The following is an 11,125-nucleotide window of genomic DNA, read 5'->3' as shown; positions in this document are numbered from 1 at the left end:
TCCTGCTGACTTGCTGTCTTTTCTGCCAGGTGTGCCTGCAGAACTGACTTGCTGTCTTTTCTGCCAGGTGTGCCTGCAGAACTGTCTCATGGGCTGTGTGAGCTTCACAGACAAAGACACTGAATCATTAAGGTTGGAAAAGACCTCTAAGATAATCCAGTCCAACCATCAACCCAACACCACCATGCCTGCTAACCTGTGTCCCAAAGTGCCACATCTGTGTTTTTTTAACACCTCCAGGGATGGTGACTCCACCACTGTCCTGGGCAGCCTGTTCCAGTGCTTGAGCACTCTTTCAGTAAATATTTTTTTCCTAATATTCAAGCTAAACCTCCCCTGGCACAACTTGAGGCCATTTCCTCTCATCATACCCCTTGTTACTTGGGAGACCAACCCCCACCTGGTTACAATCTCCTTTCAGGTAGTTGCAGAGTGATAAGTTCTCCCCTCAGCCTCCTTTTCTCCAGGCTGAACAACCCCAGTTCTCTGAGATGCTTCTCATAAAGCTTGTTCTGCAAACCCCTCACATAAGTTGGCGTGGCCATGACTTGGTGATCTCTTTGGCAGAGGTAACATTGACTTTCTTTTGAAAACTTATCCTGACCTGACAAAGAAGTGACTCGATTTCTGCTGGTGTAGCTGCCTGAACTGGCACATTGGGAAGTCAGCTGTGCCTTGAGGTGGTGCAGGGGGAAGCAGAGGTGGAGCAGGGCAGACCCTGTAAAAGGCAGCAAGTTTTAACTTAGTTGTGATGCTGCAAGCCTGAGGAATGTGTTAAACATGAGATGGTGCCTTTCCTATGAAGTCATGGGTATTTATTTCTCAGCCAGGGGCATGGGGGGGTCCTCAGTGCCAGCCCATTCCAGTAGAGTGTTTTTGTTTAACAGCACCAGGCTGTTAATTGTGCTCTCTGGGTGGTGGTGAATCTGTAGAGATGGGTACATGGGAATGATTGAGAAGCTGATTTGCTTCTGATCAATGGGGTTTTTTGCTATAAGAGCTATAATGTCTTACACTTGTGAAACTTGGGTAGGCTGTTCTGATGCTCAGGAACTTGCCTGTGGCTTGACTTGGAAATGCTTCTTGGAGAGCAATGTGACTAGTCCCTGCTGTTGCCTAGGGATCCCCTTTGCCTTGAGCTGGGTTTTTTTAATCCTTGCCTGGGCATGAAAGACTAGCAGTAAAGCTGCAAACTGGTATTGATTACTGGCTTGTATCTTTAATTGCTTTAAAATGCTGGGCTTTCTGAGGAATTACATAAGCTAATTAGTTGAGAAAATAACATGAAATTAAGTAAATCTATGCTGAAGTGATTCTCTGACACAAAGCCTTATTAAAAAAATTATTTGACAAGACTTGTTTTCTTGAGGCTTTTGGTGGTTGTTTTTAAGGGGTATTTTATGGTTTAAAAGCCTGAGAATCTTAGTTTACTGGGCTGTTATTTGGAAGAAATCAGTTAGTGAAGTGGAAGCTTAACTTCAGAATGTGGTTTTTGGTCTGTTCTGGGTTGTTGGGTTTTTTTCCATTAAGGCTTAGTCTTGAAGAAATGAGAGGTGGTAGAGCCAGTTTACCAACAGGCATAACTTCATGTCTCTGGGTTATGTTGAAATTTTCTGGGAAGCCGTAGCATTTCTGCAGTTATAGTTAGTTGTGGAACCACATCCATGTGGTATTCTTTATTTATTTATTGTCAATTAAAATTAGTTACATCTTAAAAACCATTGGAAGTATTAACTAACATGCCCTCTTTTTTATAGCCTACGACTGAGTCAGATTATGTATAATTTTATAGTGTTAAGTGCTTTTTCTGTTCTTTGCAAGGTACCTCACTTCAGAATAGAACTGTGGAAGTGATGTGCTAATCTTAGCTTAGCAATTTCGCAGTTTCCTGAGTTGTTTTTTTCATCAAGTGTAAAGATGTATGGAAAACATTCTGTACAGCACAGGTTCTTATTACAAGACTCATTATTGATCTTATGATAAACCCATTTTTTGTAAAATTTACATGGATGCTGAAGGAGCACTCTCATTTCCAATATCTAAAAGAAATAAGCATGTGTTTTGGTAACAGCAGAACCAGCCCTTCCAGCCAGGTGTTTAGTACACTTGTATTTAGTGTCCATGTGCTTGGTTGGGGGGGTCCAATTTTGAGCTCTAGCATCCTGCTCCACCTCTTTATCCTCTGTTGGTTCTGATCATCTTACTGCCTGAAGCTCTGAGGTCTGTTTACTGGTACAAAATAGGGTCACTGCATGAGCTTGCTATCTCCTAGTCTTAGTTTTCAGCTTAAAATAAACCTGCTACTTGGACTGTGCTATATTTATGAAGGGAGGAGTATATCCCAGAGAAGATAAGGAAGGATCAAGCCAGAGTGTTGTGGCAAAAACGTGGTGTGTTTCTTGGTTTGTTGGCTGTTGTTTTTTCCTTTTATTGTTTTCCCCCTCTCAAAAGTAACTGGAAAAGCTCAAATGCCACATTCATAGTTGTGTTGTTTAAAATTGAGCCAGGGCAGTTTGCACATGTCTGGATTCACACCTGATTATGTTAGGAGGTTTCTCCTTTCTTGCAAGCCATTTAATCTGTGTTGACATAAGGGAAACTGTTAATATAGACTTTAAAAGGTAATCTTTATTTAAGTAAAGTTAGATCTTCCACACTTTTCTTAAAGACCACCTCATTTTATACTAAAATTAACACAACTTCAGTTCCTACCCCTTTTCCATGCCCACTTTGCTACACTATGTATGTCAGATCAGTAATTTGTCTTTTGGATTGAATTTTCTGCATTATTTTTCTCAGTGCAGGTTTTTCTGGTGATTGGGATGGGAAATAAGAATATTCTTTGGAAAAAAAATGCAAAATACCTCTTGTCATTTTGAGAAGGCATTGGTGGTCATGTACAGCTTCGTGTCTGATGATGAAATGAGGCTTAAATAACAAGAACAGAAATAGTGGAGTGTTAGCTAGAAATAACTAGAAATGTTTATCTGTTATTCAACAGTGCTGTGATTTGCCTTGGGATGCAGTTGGTGTTCCTCTTTTCTGCTTGGAACTTGTAACAGTGCTTTATTGAACATGGTCTAATGTAAAGTGCTCACGGTTTCATAGAACTGCAAATTTTGGCCCAAATGTCTTTGGATTCTTCACTCAGTCTTTTGAAAATGACCAAGACATGTTCTTAGGTTGGGACTAACTACATACAGATCGACCTAGTAGGAGAACGTAGGATACAGATCAAACCCTTGCAGTGCCTTCAGTAAAGGCATTAAATCCCATAGCAACCTCTCTATTTTAGAGATAAACTGATAAAGGCTAAACTTTGAAATTGTATTTTCAGGAGAAGAATTTTTGTAACAGTCCAGCTATGTATGGATGGTCTAATATACCTAAGATGTATGTTGCAGTGGTCATAACATATAGCAGTGAATGGAAACTAATTTAGAGGGAAACAGCCTTCAGGGCAGCAAGGTGACTTGACAGGCCTGTGATTTTTAAGGAGGGTTGACACTTTAAAAACTGTTTGGTGAAGGATAACCAACCCAAGCTGAAGTATTGTAGAGATAAAATGGTCAGCTTCCAGAATAAACACACAGAATCCTTAATCCAGTGAACCACAGGCACTCAGTCTAGGATGTAAAAGCTGTTTTAAAGAAGAAATCTGTCTATTAATCTAATGAGGGTTTATAAAGCGTCTTATAGTCCCTGGTGAGCATTTATGTTAGGTTTGTAAATGATTCAATAAATGTGTTGTACAGAGAAAACACTAACTCAGCTTTGCCCTGTCACTGTGTGGCTGGACATTGCTATAAAAACAGTTGTTCAGGTAAGAAGGGGGATCAGATTTCCTGAGAAAGTAAGTTTTCCTTAAGTAGGATGTGCAAATAAAGCGTGCTGGGGAAGAAAAAAATAGACAAGTATCTTCAGTAGGAAATACAGGGATTTGTTACTAGATATTCTCTAAAGTTATCAAGACAAATGGGTCTTCATTTCAGCACCCAGTGAGGAGTGCAGTTACAGGATGTGCCTGGTCACTGTCAGTATTCATTTCATGTCTGTACTGAAACTTCTAAGAATTTATGGAAGGAGCCAGCAAGCAGCAGTGCAGCTGCCATCTGGGCAGGGTCGTCAGGGCCCAGAGCAAGGAATGCAGCAGCATGACAGGCAGGGAGTTCTGGTGCCCAGTCAGCTTCTCTGGGCTTGTGTAACCTTCAGTTTAGGAAAGTGAAGTCCAGCCAAGCACAGCACCCTGCAGGCATCCCCATCCACCTGGCCCAAGTATTCCAGCATGGGATTTTATCTTCAGCTAAACTCAACAGCACTTTCTTCTCTTGCAGTCACATTTAGTTATGGATACTTAATTGCAATGGGATGAAAAAATTACAGGGCAGGGGAATTAATATTCAAGGATAGCAGGAATTGTCCCATATTGGCTGAATGCCCTCCAGAGTTTTCTGCAGCCCTGACTGCCCCGTTCTTATCACAGGGGTAACATCTGTGCATCTGTTCAGGTTATTTATGGTGCTTGTCTGGTTTGTATCTGCTGTAGCCATTTAGATACTGTTTTCCCAGGATCTCCACTGGCAAGTGGCTGGTTTTCTGCTTTTGGAATAGTGTGTGGTAGAAAGCTCCTTCAGAAGGGCCCCTTCCTGCCCTTCAGGTGATGTCCCTGGTTGGATGCTGAGGGCAGTCAGCTCAGCCCACTGAGCTGGTTTCCCTCAGGTCTCAGGACTTTGGCTTCTTTTGGAAGCTGTTTGTACCCAGTGGCCGTGGCTGGAGGCTGTTCTGCTGGGAGCTGCTACTGCCATAGTAGTGGCAGAGCACAAAGAGTTAAAAGCAAAGATTCAGAAGTTTCATATCTAAGCTATTGTTAAGGACCTTGTCAACAATGAGCCCCGGGAAGCTCTTCTGAACTGTTAATTGCTGCAATTGCAGAGTTAGGCATGTCTGCTGGGTAGTAAGACACTTGCATTGGTGCATCATTTTAGATTCACTACTAATTAATTGTAGAGAATAGCATGGGCTTTGTCTGCTTGAACAACTGGCATTTTGATAGTATCTGTAAATACCTTCTTCTTTCTGAAGAAAAGCTTTTCTAGAAACATCAGTTGCTAGAGAACATTTATGGGCTTTTCTTTGCTGAGAAGGAGATGCTGTGCTCTGGATGTGTTGTTCCCTCTGTTGCTGTGGGAGAGCCTTCCTGGGTCACTGAGTCAGGATTTGTATGAAGGATAGATCATGGCAGATTGGTGTTTTATGAATACCCTTCCCAGGTTTTTCCATATATATGAATGTATATTTTTCATGCCATTCTAATGTTCCCAGACATGGTTTTTATACCTGCTGACAAAAATAAAATGCTTTCTGAGCATGACTGCAGAGTGACCACACTTCAACTGAGAACACTCCACTAATCTGTGGATATGTTACCCGTTCACAAATCCTGTTTGATCTCTTGGAACTAAATAGGATTATTCTGGCTCTCAGACTGTCTCAAGCACTAAATCTGGAGTAGTTGCTGGCATGTAGCAGGCAACACCATGTATGTGCTTGTCTGCTTTAAGATTTAGTCCTTCCATAGCATGACTTTACTAGACACTGGGGGAAATTAAATCTGTGACTGCTGCAGCACCAGTTTGAAGACTTGTGTCTTTTGTGATTTGGCACTTTACTGGACTTCAGGGCTGTTGTTTTCCTTAGTTATTTACTATCTCTGCTCCTGCATGTTTAAATTTTAGGACAACTTTCCCTTCAATTAGCCACCAAAGGTATTGAGTGAGCAGAATTTTCTGAGCTTTTCCAAGTCCTGTAAATGTCCTTAATACATGTGACAATGACACTTGTTAAAGGCAATTCTGGATTTACAGCATGTGAATTACATACATGTGTTATACCTTGTGACTGCAATATGTTCATTAGAAATACTTACACCTCTATGTAAGTCACATGGCTGTGTGGGGCAGTGTTTTAAAATCTGGTTTCTGTGTCTGAACTGATATGCAAGGGATCCCCACCACAAAGCTAAGAAACAGTTGTGTCAGATATGCAGAAGAACTACTGCTACTGCTGAGAACTGAGGCTGCAAAATGGAAAAGGCTGAGTGCACTGATCTGGGCACTTGGGGCAGTTCTTAGGTTTTTAAGTAGTGCTGGATGTGACAGGAGTTTGCATCTGAAATAAGGTGGCTGTGCAGAAAGGACAATTCCCAGGTAAGCTGGAAAGAAGCTTTTTGAAGGGAAGAAATTATTCTGAGATAAGTTTCATAAACTCCTTTTGAGCCTTTCTTTATCCCCCCCCTTTTTTTTTTTGCCTTTCACAATGTCTTATTACATCTCTTCAGACCTTCCTAGGCCAAACAGGTCTGTGTTGTTACACAACAGCATCCAAGCTGTGCTGGCAGATCAGCTACAGCTGCAGGGGAGCTGGAAATGGGAGCTCAAGCTTTTTGACACAGTCAAGAAAACCAGGTGTCACAGTTGAGCTGGGGATCTCTGGGAGGGGTTTAAGACAGATGTGTCACATGCTGGGGGTGAACTCTGAGCAAACACACATTTATTTCAGCAGGCTGTGATTGTAAAATTTGAAAAGACTACGTGGCTTTCAGAAGTTGTTAGAGCTTTTAGGTAAATTGGCTTTTTGGAGGCCTTTGATGTTGAAGAGGTCCAGCTTTTAGATGTTTCCTAAATCAGATTGTGTGTGTTTAAAACCCAGAAGAGCTTTAAAATTAAAGGAAGTCTGAAGTAGATGGAATAGATGGAAAACAGATCTGTTGTTTTGGAAGCAGAGAAATGGCAGCAAAGGCAGCAAAGGGGCTTTGTTGGATGAAGCTGTGGCTTTCTGAACCTGCAGTTCATGCAGGCACTGCCTGTCCTGGGAAGCCTCCTCTCCCAGAAGAAAACCACGCAGGACCAAGCAGAGGACATAGAGGTGTGGGGGGACTGAAGGCACGAGTCATGGTCATCTGTGTATTGCATCTTGGCCTTGTACACAGGGGCTGTTGCAGAGAGGCAGAATGGTTTTTCTCTCTCTTTGGAAAGGGTGGTAATTAGTGAAGAGTGGGCTCAAAAAGAAACCCCAAGCATGCCCTGTCTTTCTATAAACACAGACTAATTACTTGGAAGTACACAAGTTGTCTGCCAGAAGGTTGTATTTTTCAGGATGTGATTCCAGATGGTTCTTCCTAAACCATATAAATATACATATTTTAAAACTGGTAACAAAGATGACTGTAAAATAAAGTGAAAACTTGTAGTTTAAGAAAAAAAAAATAAAATTAGAGGGCAAACCAATGCAATTTAAGCTGTAAAATTATTTTGATTCAACAACAAAAGTGATGTGATACTTCACATACACACACAGGCACAGACTGCACCTCTGCACCCCACTGAGGTGCTGCAGCACCCTGCATCCCCAGCTGTGCCACAGGCTGGGGTGTGGAGCAGACTGACCCAAATGGAGCCCTGTGCTGGTGCCCGAGGCTCCTGGTGCCCACGGGTGGGTTTTCCCTGTTAGTCATGAGCTGCTCATTCCATCTGCAGTGCTGGGCTTTGCTCCTGCCAGGCAGGGCTGCACTTTGCTATGTACAGCATGTTTGGCTGTTGCATAAGTTATGGTCTGTTAAGTGTTTCTCAGACAATTTCATTGTTCTCCAAGCTATTCAATTTATGGGAAGGATCCTGTGAGTGTGTCAGTGGGTAGCACTGGGGTTTAGCCTGTGTGTGGAGCCTCTGAGAGCTTCATGCTGTGAGTTTAGAGCCATGGTGTGACATGGCAGGGGGAGGAGCAGCTGGAGGGTCTGGTGTTGGGTGGGAGCACAGCTTACAGATCCAATAAATGTTTACTTAAATGTTTAGAAAGCAGGAAAATGTCTGCTGAGATATATAGAGCAGCAAATACCTAAAGCCCAAGTTCTGCAGTGCAGGCTACTGAATGCTCTGCTCCTTGGGTGGCTTGTCATGAAACCCCTGTGGATTTAGGTCCGTAGGAAAATAGGCTTGGAGATGGATCTTCATGCTCTGAGACAGGCTGAACGTGGTGTAAGCCTTTCTGACAGAGTCTAACCAGCAAACTCCCAGGGATGGTTGTGCTGCTTAGCTGTCTCCAGTTTTCCAAAGGTTTTCCAAGTCTCAGCTCACCTTTTGCTACAGCTTCAGTCTGTACGTTTTCTACTCTTAGTAGACAAGGACAAGCTGCAATTTTCATAGCTGGTTTTCCAGCTTTTTTTCTAAATGGGGTGGTGTTTTTCTCCTTCAGTTGTGGACCACTTAGCTCTTGCCAGCTCCCATTTGCTTGGACTTCTGGATTATTCCTGTTTCTGGAAAAAAAATCCATGCTTTAAGGCCTTACAGACAGACAACAGACCTTTAGGTTGTATATGGGGAGCCCCTTTTTGTGAGGATGGAGCAAACCTGCTCGTTTCATGAGGTCATTTGGAGGTGGTGGGTGAACTATCCTTGTGCTCTGCTTTGACCCCGGGTAATGCACTGGCAGAGCTTTGATGTGAAAAGCTTAGGCTGCTGCTTTGGGCTGGCTGTAACTAGTCCACGTCACCTTTCATCAGTTTTAGGGTTTCAGAAGGGAACAGGGCAGATTAAGAGAGAGCAGCACGTGAAATTCTTGTCTGTGGGGGCAGCTTTTTGGTCCTTGTGACCCGTTTCCATAGCAGAGAAATAGGCAGCTTTGGTTAAACCTGTTATGTGTGCCTTGGTTGCTGTGTTCTGAAAGGGCTCCTGTGTTTATTTAGCAGGGGAACTGGGCAGTGCAGGAGCTGCTGCTGCCAGCCCAGGAGCAGGGCCTGCCCGGAGCCCCTGCAGGCAGGAGCTGCCACACCAGCTGCAGGGAACAGCCCCTCTCCTGCCTCCCTCTTGGGCCCCTTCATCCCACCAGCACCACTGGCTGGTTGGGGGGGTGTCCTTGTGGATCCCACTGGCACCTCAACATGGTCAAGGGTAGAAAATGAGATCTGCCTCCTGCAGGCAGGTGGTGGTTGGGAGCTGGTGTGTTATTAATGCTGAATGTTAATGCCGGGTTTGTATTTTGAGCTGAAGATTCCAGAAGATGCTGGGGTTGCTCCCAAAGCCACACACCTTTGGGAAAAGAAGCCAGAGGGTTGTGGTCAATGGGATAGAGTCTAGTTGGAGGCCTGTGTCTGGTGAAGTCCCTAAGGGTCAGTACTGGGACCAGTACTAGTCAATATATTCAGCAATGAATGGATGAGGGAACAGGGTGCACTGTCAGCACTGATGACACCAAACTGGGAGCAGTGGCTGACACACCAGAAGGCTGTGCTGCCATTCAGTGAGACCTGGGCAGGCTGGAGAGTTGGGCAGGGAGAAATACAATGAAATACAACAAGGACAAGTGTAGAGTCTTTCATCTGGGACAGAACAACTCCATGTACCTCTATAGGTTGGGAACTGACCCATTGGAGAGCAGTGTAGGAGAAAAGGACAGAAGGATGAACCATGAGCCAGCAAGTGTAGGGGCTTGCATGCCATTCATGCTCTTCCACTGGCAAAAGAAGCCTTGTAGTCCCTGTGCTGATCAAATTTTCATCTGTTCAACAACAACACCTTGTAGCAGTTTATCTTTCTTCTTCTGCAGATCTGCCAACTCTGTACAGCAAGAAGAGTGGCTCACATTGCCATTTGGCAAAAGGTGGCAGCAAGGAAGGAATTCAGATTTTGTAGGAGTAAGGGATGTCCCTAAGGAATGTTTGTAGTAAAAACCTGATAATTTCCCTCCCAGCAAATCCCAGGTACTGCTTTCTGAAGTGGAGGGATGGCTCATGTAAGTTCTGTCCCTGTGTTGGACATGGGCAGGCTGTGGTGCCACACCAGCTCTTCAAACAGCTGCAGGGAGGTACCAGAGCTGTGCAGACTGTCCCCTTTCCAGGGCACTTTCCCTGTACATCACTGCTGCATTCCCCTCCTTCACTCTGGGCCCTCTTGTTTCTCTGTAGAAGTCAGTACTTGTGTAGTGGGTGGTGACTTCAGGCTTCTTTCTGCTTGCAGCAAATTCTGAATCAAACTGTGAATTTAGCAATTGTTTTAATCTCTTTTAAAAAAATGTCATGTTCGTTACTGTTTTTCAGAGCAGCTAAACACCTTGTTTCTCTCCAGCCTCCTTCCACTTCCCCAGCCCTTTGTTGCAGGCCACTGAGGTGCAGAATTGCTCTGTCTGCAACTGCTTTCAACTGATAATAGTTAATCACCACCTTTGCAGAATGACCTGCAGTGTATTTTCTTTCTCTTTTGCTGGCCTGCTCTGTTCTCTTTCATTTTGATTTATAGCTCTACACGTGGGTATGTTAATGGAAAAACCTTGGAGGGACAGATTGTGGTGTGCTCAGCCAGCCACCTCAGAAGAGCAGGCATTTAGCTGCTTGGATTTCCATGTCTGCTCAGCATTACGGCTCAGCAGAGCAAGTGGGGTGTGCATTTAATTTAGTAAGTGCCTTTCCTAACCTGGCACTGTGCTGCTTGTTTTCACTGGAGCATATGCTCTGATGGGACTGTTGATTCAGCAGAAATAATGATAGGCAATAGAGCTGATCAAGTGCTCCAGAAACAGATCATCACATCAATTATTCAGCGACTGTTGCTGTTCCCTATCACATAATGTGTTTGACCAGTTGGAGGTTGGTGTGCTGCTGTGCAGAAGCACATTGCTGATGGGGCTTTTCTGCTTCACTCACCTTCAGTGCAGGTACAAAGGTTTCCCGTGCCCCTCAGACAGTACAGGAAGGGAGGTGAGAGCCTGGAAGGTCTGCTAAAGGCTTGAAGTCCACTCCAAACAATTCCCAGTTGGAGCCCTCCAGTTAGAGAAGGCACAGAGAGCCCCTGAGAACACATTACAGATGTTGCCATGCTTTTTTGCCCACCAGTTGGACACTGGCACAGCTGTGCCCACAGCAGGGGCACTGAAGGTGCCCTGGGTGGTGACTCCAGGCAGCCCAGGGAGCTGTGCCTGGGGCTGGGCTTGCACAACCTCAGGGGCTGGCGGAGCCGTGGGAGGGGCAGGAACCTTCTGTGATAATGATCAATGGATTATATATCAAATACTGAGGGCACTGGGAAAAAACTACACTTATGAAACATCTTTTGTTATCTTCCAGCTGCAGTTGTCC

The sequence above is a fragment of the Chaetura pelagica genome, unplaced genomic scaffold (genome assembly GCF_000747805.2).
Source record: "Chaetura pelagica isolate M959 unplaced genomic scaffold, ChaPel_1.0 scaffold222, whole genome shotgun sequence".
Classification (NCBI taxonomy): Eukaryota; Metazoa; Chordata; class Aves; order Apodiformes; family Apodidae; genus Chaetura; species Chaetura pelagica.
This window is presented reverse-complemented; position numbering follows the sequence as displayed.